Below are 10,220 nucleotides of genomic sequence, written 5' to 3'. Positions count from 1 at the left end.
AAAGATTTTGAGGAGTGGGTAGGGAGGTGGGAGCAGAGTAGAAAGAAAAGTGAAGGGTGGTCATAAATGAGTGACAGAAGCCACTGGAAACTCAACCTTACTTCACTGGAGACCCAAATATACAAAATTAGCCATTGCCCATGTTGCAGTGAGGAAACTGGGTAGGAGAAATTCAGATCCTGCCTTTTAATTCGTTTATCTGTAGCCTCCCCCTCCCTGGAATTGAAGCACCCTAGGCTGGATCCAAAAAACACATTATGCTTACCTAAAAATGCAGGTGCAAATCTCCACCCTCCCAACCCTCTTCTACATTTATCCCCCTATTCACCCAGCTCAGAAGTCTGAGAGAGGACTAAAAGTGGCCCATGCATTTGTTCTCCTTTTCTTTTGAGTACTTCTTTTTTCCCCCTCATCTTCATCTTCTGTGCTGCAGGTGGTCAGGAGGTTTTAACTATTAGTAAAGATATTGGCCAAGCCCAACTTAAAGATTCCGTATGAAGTCTTCTAGGCTTGTAAATGAAGAGAAGATGAAGTGAAAAACCAGAAAGTTCAGTATGGTGAGTGAAGAGGCACAGTGAAAGGTAGTTCAAAGGATGGATGTAAATATTGGACACTGTGATCATAAAGTTTCAGGGGTCCAAGTGCGGTCTTCTCTCCCTTTCAGAGCTGAGAAAACTAGAGCCTCACAAAGAAAGACCCTGGTGTGGACTCACAGTCCATACTATGAAGGGCTGACCACAGAGAAAAGGATACCTGGTCCTGCTCAGGCTCCTAAAGCAGCACTGGCCAAAATTTTCTCTGCAGAACTTTAGTGCTCCTCACACAGAAGGGAACCATGGCCCAATTAATAATGGAGATACCTTGCTCATGGTAATCTTTGAATATGTACCAAACACTTTGACACAACCCAGCACATGCCGGAGTTGCAGGCCACGGCCCCCAGCAACTGCACATTGATGTTTCTCTCTCTGTCTCTTTCTCTCTCCCTTCCCTCTCTAAAATAAATAAATAAATGAAATCTTTAAATATATATATTTAATATATTTATATTAATATATATTGAATATATAAAATATATATTTATATTATAAATATGTTATATATTTAATATAAACCTATGACCATATTAATACATGTTGATATATTTATTAATATATATTAATTAATGTATAATTATTATATATTAACTGGGCATTCCCGTTAATGCATACTTTACATTAACTGGACTTTTGATTATACTTTTGAAGATTTTTTCTCAGAAACGCACTAAAGACAACCCCTTTACAGGGTAAGTATATTTATAGAGACCTCAATGATAGAGATATCATTTTTTTAGTGATATTATCTCTTTGAGATATCAAAGAGATATGTATTTATCATATATAATATATATTTATATATAAATTCATTATAATTTAGTTCAGTGAATATTTATTAAGCACCTCCTATATACCAGGCACTGTTCTAGGAACTATGACTGTAACAGTGAACAAGCCAGACCTGTTTGCTACTCTCACAGAGCACACTTTCCAGACAAGAGATGCACAGTAAATAAGGAAGCAAGTGCACAAATAAGAATGAATGTGCTGAACTCAATGATGAAAAAAACAGGATGATGTGACAAAGCATAGCATGTGGGGATTAGATACAGTGGCCTGGCATTGCCCCTTTAAGGAGGTTGAGTCTTCAGTGATGAGAACAAATCAGCCATGACAAAGTCCAGTGGAAGGCAACAGAACAGATGGTGAAAAGGCTGTGTGGAGGGAGAGAGTTTGTCAGGTTTAAGGAACAGAATTCAGAAGGCCAGAGTCTCTAGGATCTACCAAGGGGCAGGGGGAGAAAATAGGTAGGAGAGCAGAAGGAAGCAGGTGGGGACAAAATAATTGGATAATGGAGATATGGTCACAGAGTTTGGATTTCATTCTGGGGGCGATACATAGTCAGACATAGGAGGGATCGAAACAGGGTGTGGCATAATTACTTCATTGAATGAATGATTGAATAGCTCCAGTTCTAGGTCTGTACCTGTACTCTGATAACTGCTCCTCTTCAATGAGATTTTTGTATCTAAAGTATACCTAAAGGTCTAGAAAAGACTAATATTTCAGACTGCAATGAGAGGACTTTTCTTAAGAGAAACATTCATTTGAAATATGTGAAGCCCCATCTAGGGGATCATACAGGGGTGGGCAAAAGTAGGTTTACAATAGTGAGTATGCAAAAGACAGGGTTTATTCTTGTATTATTTATTTATTAATTATTGTATTATTTATTATTTTATTAATGTACTCTTGCCCACTCCTGTATATTACATAATGTTCCTTTCTTTGCTATTCTTTTTGTTTATCTTTCTTGCCTTCCTATTACTCTTTCTTTAATTTAGCCCAAAGTTTGAAAGAAGAGGAAAAAAGCAAACATTTCAACATAGATTGGTTAATAAACTGTGTGTATTCAACACTCAATTGTTTAAAAAGGTATGAGCTTAAAAGTTTTTTCTTTTGTTGTTAACCCTTTACTTATTAAGGGAAAGTCCCAACTCCCGTAGACACTGCATCCCATCTGACACTAAAAGGGTTGAGAGGGCAAACAGAGAGACAATGGCCACCTAGGGATGGCATAGGACTGAGAAACAACAATGGCTCTGTTCTTCCTGTGAGCACTTGAATACAGTCTGAAAATCTGTGTTTTAGTGCAGGTTAAAAATTAAGGCACTGTCTGACCTTGAGCAAACACTGACTGAATTATATTCTTTAGTTTCATCCTTACAGAGATATGATAATATCTGCCTTCTTTATTAACTTTATAATAAGCTGCTTAGTGAATCATGTGTCCTATACTTTTGAACATTCTTCTTTAGAAACACACTACAGACAACCCCTTTACAGGGTAAGTGTATTTATGGAGATCTCAGCTCACAGCAGAATATTGTGAGGCATAATCCTAATTGTTTATTCATGGTTGCCTGCCTCTCTTCCGACTCCAGCAGAAGTGTTTGAAGGAGCAGGTGCACCGTGAGGAGAAAGCACAGGTCTCTTACAGTCATCAACAATGAAGTAAAGAAAGAGGGGTTGGAGGGATTGAACAAAAAGGAGAAAGGACTCGTGGACATGGACAACGGTGTGGTGACTGCTGAGGGGACAGGATATAAGAGGATTAAATAGTAATGGAAAACAATACAATAAAGAGTAAATAAAAATGACATAAAAATAAGGAAACATGAAGACTGCCTTTGTGGACATTATGTCAGAAAATATTGATATGAGTCGTAGGCACTTTCGGATAATTTAATAAGGTGGTGGATATGAAGTAGCTTCAGATGCATGAAGTCTGAGGCCGTGATGTGAACTTGCGACCTGCTCTGTACTGAAAGACGCCATTTTCGCAGTTGTCTTTTCAGTGTAATGGTCACTCAGCTAGCCTTATGTAACATCAAAAAGGTAGCAGGCAATTTTTTTTGGAGAAAGAAGAATTGAAAAAAAAAGATCATAAAATTTAATGAATTGAATTTGTTACTTGAGAAGAATTTTTTCCCTTGGATGAAAATCTTTTGCTTTATTTTCTCTTATTATGGCTGTTTGTTCTGTCGAGGGCATTCAAATAAGCTGTGTAAGCTGTTTAGTGACGGTACTCCAGTCTGAGTTAAAGAATTTGGTCTTGTTTTTTCTCATTAATGCTGACTGCTAATGTGATTGACTGCTGACAAATGGACATAGTCCTCACTCTTTAACCAATAGGAAATGACATAGCTCAGTGAACTTTGAATAATAACTCATTGCCCAATTGATTATCCTTTTATTTTTTCACAGCAAATTTGACAAAGAACTTGCTGCATTCTTTAGAGACTCAGACCAGATAATTCTGGTTCTTTGTACTATGGGGCACACTAACCCTTTCCAAATGCCCCTTCCAAACTTCATTGTCTTTGATTCCTAATGACATTAGTTTATACTTCAGTATTTCCCAGGAAAAGAAAACAAAAGATTAACACATAAAGGAATAATACAAAATTATGACTTATTGACTACTTAATCTACTAAACATCCAAATAGAGTTTACAATAATTTGTTAGTGCAATATGATAAATATTTAAGAACCTTGCCTCAGAAAAAAAATTTAAAAAATTAGTTCTTTATAAATTGTTTTCTTTAGTCCTGACTGGTATGGCTCAGTGGATTAAAGTGCTGGCCTACAAACTAAAGGGTCACTAGTTTGATTCCCAGTTAGGGCATATGCCCGGGATGCAGGCCAGGTCCCTGATTGGGGGTATGTGAGAGGCAACCAGTTGATGTATCTCTCACACATCAATGTTTCTCTGCCTCTCTTTCTGCCTCCCATCCCATCTCTCTAAAAATAAATAAATAAAATCTTTAAAAATAAATAAGTAAACTGTTCTCTTTGAAAAGCATATAATATATACACAAGATACACCTCCCCCCAGAGTTTTAGGAGTAATCAAAGAAAAACAAGATAATTACTGAGCACAAATCAGGCCATCTTTTAGAGACTACCAGAGCTTCATTACCAATCTGATGGACTCTACAAAGCTGAGTGACTTACGGTTATATGCATGGTCAAGTGGCATTTGATATTTTAATCTAAGACTTAAAAGATGGAGTCAGAGATATCCTATCAAGATTCTAGAAAAATCCTTTGTGGAAATTTTCATCTCTTATGTTGAAATGCTCAAAAAAAGAAAAAGGAAATATAAAAATTTGGTTGAGGCTAGGGTTTGTTTAATGACAAGACAGTAATTATTAGATCAAATTTGTAAACAAAAAAACCTAGTAGCCACTATTTTATTATTTCTCAACTCAGAGTGAGGAAAGAAAAAATAATTGGCTAGTATAACTTGAAAGGAGTCATTATCATAGGTAAAGACAAAGACTGTAGATTTGAAAGCACTTAACCTCAATTTGCAGATATTGCTCTTTAGACCATCAGCTCTCAATTTCTGTGGGCAAATGGCTACTACTTTGGTAAATAAAACCAAACAACCAACAAAGATAAAAGTCCACAGATATTCCCTGGGGGACTGTCCAACAATTAGAGGTCAAGTTGCAGTAATTTTGATGGCAAATCTCTTAAAGAGATGACTAGGTCTCTCTTACTCTGTCTATAGTATTTATTTTAGAGTTGAGTGCTTTAGATGAAGTTAGACTAGAACTTGAATCGTGTGATCCCCAAACAAGGGTTATAATGGATCGCCAGTGATTGCAGACCAGAATCTGAGAATCACTGCTGCAGATGAGTTTGTAGGGAGAAAAAAATGTTTCCTTTTGACACAAATGATTGACTTCAGCAGAGTGGATTCAGTATTTTAGATCAGATTCTCTGCTGAATAGGTGGCATTTACCAAAGAGTTTATGGCTTATCTGTTAAATCCCAAAGAAAATATGACAATGTCCTTTTTTTCTTTCCTTTTCCTTGTAGAAATATTTAATTATCTAAAATATTTTATGTTTCTCTTCTAAAAGATTCTTCCAGTGAAATGTTCCCAGGCTGTAAATTAAAACCCAAAATATTAGAGGACACCTAATGGGGGAAAGAAGTATCCGGCTACATACACCCCAAATGCTCAAGGTCTTACTACCCCTACTTTGTGAAAGCTTGTGTGAGAGAGAAGAAAAATACTCTTTGATCTCAACCAACAAGAATTTTGCCCTTTATAAACATCTTGTAGTCTTAATGGCTCTCTATGCCCTCCCTCCTCCTTTACTCCAGCCTCCAAGGAACCCTCTCTAAAGGGCACTGCTTTTTACACTGCGTGCTATTACTCATTGAGCACTGCTGAATGTGATTAAGAATGGACGATCAAGGTCTTAAGACTGGCCACATAAGTAGAGGTCAAATGACTCACCACAATATGATCCTGGCCTTTATCCAAGACTCTTCTGTAGGTCACATTATTTTCACTAAACCAATACAGACAAGCCATAGGTTAAATGAATGTGTAAGTATTATGTTGCAATGTCTGGTAACTAGCAAGAAAAGTAGATTATGTGCAGAAAAAAAACACACGAAAAACCTGTCCTGTGCTTTACAGGCAAAGAGGAGGTCTTAGTACATCAATAATATAATTTATCTTAATTTTAACTCAGAGCAAAAAGCTACCATCAGCACATTGTATGTAGCCATTGATCTTAATATTTACTGAGGATTTATGCCAGTACACTTGTTCTGCCTTACAGCCTCCATGCTGCCTCTGGAAATGCCCTGTGGTGCTTCCACATTGCCACAGCGACGTGATGGCATCAATCAAATGACTGTTCTCAGAGTACCCCATGTCATCAAGCCCCATATATAGAAATTTAAGTTAATGTTAGATGAGGTCACTAAAGGCTCTTAACATATTGGCACCAGGGTGCTTACAATGGTTCATCTACAATTAAAACAGACATCTGAAACCAAATTTTGTATACACAAGAAATCTTGGTGATGAGAAAAAAATAAGAAAAATATAAATGTATTTATTTTTATTAAAAGTCATGAATTAGAAGAAAAGGCTAATATTAGCATCTTTAAGAAAGGTTTATTTATTATAACATACAATGGAAGTCATTCAACTTTTATTCATTTTCAAAAAAAGCTGACTAGCTGTTGCCCAATTAATGCATCTTGGAAAGTTTCCCAAAATGATGCTTTTCATATATATAAATTTATAGTTTTATTTCCCCCTAGAGTTCTCAGTTGGTATTTTTAAGAGTCTTGTTGAGTGCTATCTGGCCTGCAGTTCTCATTCAGAGGCCTTGTAAAGTTAGGTCACAAAAAGTGGGGAGAAGGGAATCAGAAGACTTTGCTGTTCTCTGGAACTCATCTACTGAGGCAAACCATGTACTTAAAGATGTCTTGAGACCTAACATCTGACTGATGCTGACAGAATAGATCACAGAACTTTTAAACACATTCAGGTGAATGAGCAGTCTCATTCAGATAGTCTCTTGGAATGGCAATTCTAACCAGGAAAACCTCCTTCTGTAATAGTCCAAAATGTCTGGGAAAATCCTCCAGAGGACAAATGACTTGGGTAATTCCAGAACCCTAATATCCACTCTTCCCACAACACAAGCCCGCCAAGGCCCTTAACTAGTGGGAGGAAAATCAATTTGCATTAAAATGTAAAAAGAGCATTAGATTGCAAGATCAGTCTCCAAAGAAAATCAGGGATACAAGCAAGATCTCTGTTTTCTAAAATTACACAGGAGAAAAAACAATGAGGCTGAGCAAAATTTGAGAGAGCAAATTTCTGCTTACATCTTAAAAATATAAATAATCCTTAAATTAAAAAAAGCCCCATAAAATTACTACTTTTAAACAAATTGCAAATTAACGGTTGTGTTCACCTTATGAAATATGAGTGGGAGTAATTCAATGATGCATTTTATTTCCCTCTCTCATCTGAAGGCCTGAATGGAGAAGTTCCTGTAAAAAAACTGAAACAATTACCATGCAATGAAACTTTCTTTGTTATGAGCCAGCCCTAGAGGCTTATCAGCTCAGACAAAGACAGTTAAGTTACTCACTCTTTTCCTTATGATCTAACTCTTGTTCACGTATATATCAAAGGAAGCCTTAAATGGACTGAGAAAGACTCAACAGGCAAAATTTAGACTGAAGAATGTATGCTCTGTCGGTTCAATCACTTTTACTTTGAAAATGGTGGGTATATATTAAAATAAATTGACCTTCAAGATATTCTGTTAGGTTAAAAAAATAAAAAAGGAAAATGTGAAGCAGTATATGTAGTAATAGTATGCATATATTTTTGTTAAAAAGTAGAGAAAAAGAACATTAAATAATAGAGATACCTCAAAATAGAGAACACATAACAAACTGACAAAAAAAGAAAATGGTGGGTAATTATAGGTGTAAGAAGCATCAGATATAATGACTTCACATGATGTTGGGAATACGGATGCTTTGATTACAACTAAGTAGCTGTGTTACCTTGGGCAACCTATCTGGGTATCAAGCTCTCCACCTGTAAAATTAGAAGGCTGACCTAGATGCCCTCTGAGATCTTGTACAGCTCTGATATGTCATGTGCTATGACCCAGATTGTTTTTAGTTCAATAGAAAGAACTACTTCCTCCACTGTTGCCTTTCATCAACCTGTAGCACCCAGGCTTCCATGTGTAGGAGGGCACTCAGCCAGCATTTCTAGGACCTTGATGCCTCACAGGCACTTCCATATTTGGGCTCATGAGGCTAGCTATATGATATGTTGAGGTCATTAGCCAATAAGGCATTTAATATCTGTACAGAAAATTGCTGATAAACTCTGATTTTATTGGGAGATTTTAACACATTTGTATTTAACATATTAATGTAGTTCAGTTGGCTATAAATTTTTTGTTGCCTTTTTTCTATTATCTAAATAGATTCCTCAGTGTCATCCTCTCAGTTTGGGCAGCTTTTCTATCTCTCAAGGAAAACAGATCAAACAAACATACAGATGCACAAAATATAATCCAAACAAACAGGGAAATGGAAAATATCCATAAATTAATTGAGAACATAGGCTCTAGGTGGGTCACAAAACTCATGGTCATTGGGCAGAGAGAACTTATCAGAGGATCAGTGTCAAGACTGGAGTGGAGGTACTTCTTTGGGGCCAGCACCTGCCCTGGTGCTGCTAAATATTTTCCCTGGTGATTTGTGAGGATAATAATTAAGGGAGTAAATGATGTGTTGTAAGTAGACAGGTTGGTAAGTCCACGGATTCCCAGATTATAATAATAAAATAATATGTTGGAGAAATAATCATGAGCAGACAAAATGGATATTAATTCGGTATATCCTCAGCTGATATACTTAAAAACAAAGTCAAAAATAGCAGAAAAAAAACCTTGAAATTAACATGAATAATAAAATTATTTTTCACCACTGAGGTTCAATTTAAGTATATTATTATAAGACCAGGATTTAGAAATAGGAATAAATGTATGTCACAATGGTGACCTCATTTTATACTGAGCACCAGCATACTGTGTCCAGTTCTAGATCCCCTAATTAATGTAGGAAAACTAGATAGATTTCAGGAAAGCACCAGGACTTTGCCTTCAGAGATAGACAATTAGTTAGAGATAAGTTTCCTCAAACTTTACATTTTACTATTGACAAAACTTGTAAAGTTGGAAGTATTTTATCCAAAGGCAGTTAGTTATGTGACTATGAAAAGAGCTTTAACTCTTAATCCTTTGTCTATTGTTCCTTCCAGTTCTCCAGGTGAACTAGGGATTCTGAAATGCGAGGAGATGAGGAAGAAGCGGGCAAGTGAGATTATTTGTTACAGGGAAGAAAATGCTTAGATTAGATACAATACCTATCATAAAGCCTATGAAAATTTCTTACTTAAATTAAGGTGGTGATTAGACACTCCTCTTTCTTCTAACAGGAGATTCCATTTTACTGAGGACTAAATGAGAATAAACGTACAATAAAATGCAATGGAAGGATTTTTGGAACCGCATAAAGGAACCATTTCCAGTAGCAAGAATCATTACTTATTAGTATAATATGATATTTGTTCCCCAGAAGTTTGATTTAAAAAAATTAGAATATAGTTTCACCTATTCAAAATGGCAATCTCTCCCTAACCAGTGTGGTTTAGTTGGTTGGCAGTCTCCTACAAAATGAAAGGTCCCAGTTTGATTCCTAGTCAGGGCACAAGCCTGGGTTGTGGGTTCAGTCTCTGGTTGGGTGGGGCACGTGGGAGAGGCAAACAATCAGTTTCTCTCCTCTCCCTGTCTTCCCCCCTCTCTAAAAATAAATCAGTTTAAAAAGTGGTATTTTCTACAGATGGGAGGAAGAAACAAAGTATTTGTTCAAGATCCCTAAAATCCCATACTAGATATTTTTATTTGCCCTGCTTTCTGCCTACTTACTATTTTTGCAAGATGTCATTCCAAAAAGAAACAAAATTTGAAGCCCATTCAATGCTCTTGTCCTTAGTACCATCCAACACCACTCCCAGAGTGAGCAGACTCCCTGCTAAGCCTTTACTGTAGAATTGCCACTTTTATCTTTTAATGTAAGGCACAGTGTTGTGGCATTAGATGAAAAATTTATCTAAGCACTTGGTTAACTGACCAAAAGATCTTTTCGAGAGTATGATGCTACTTGTCAGCTGCAAATAAAGTTCTTGATCAATACTATGGTGAAATTTTAAATTGTCAGTTGTGAATTTTTCAAAATGATAATTTATTACCAGTTTATTGGAG

The sequence above is a fragment of the Phyllostomus discolor genome, chromosome 4 (assembly GCF_004126475.2).
Source record: "Phyllostomus discolor isolate MPI-MPIP mPhyDis1 chromosome 4, mPhyDis1.pri.v3, whole genome shotgun sequence".
Lineage (NCBI taxonomy): Eukaryota > Metazoa > Chordata > Mammalia > Chiroptera > Phyllostomidae > Phyllostomus > Phyllostomus discolor.
Note: the sequence above shows the minus strand (reverse complement) of the source record.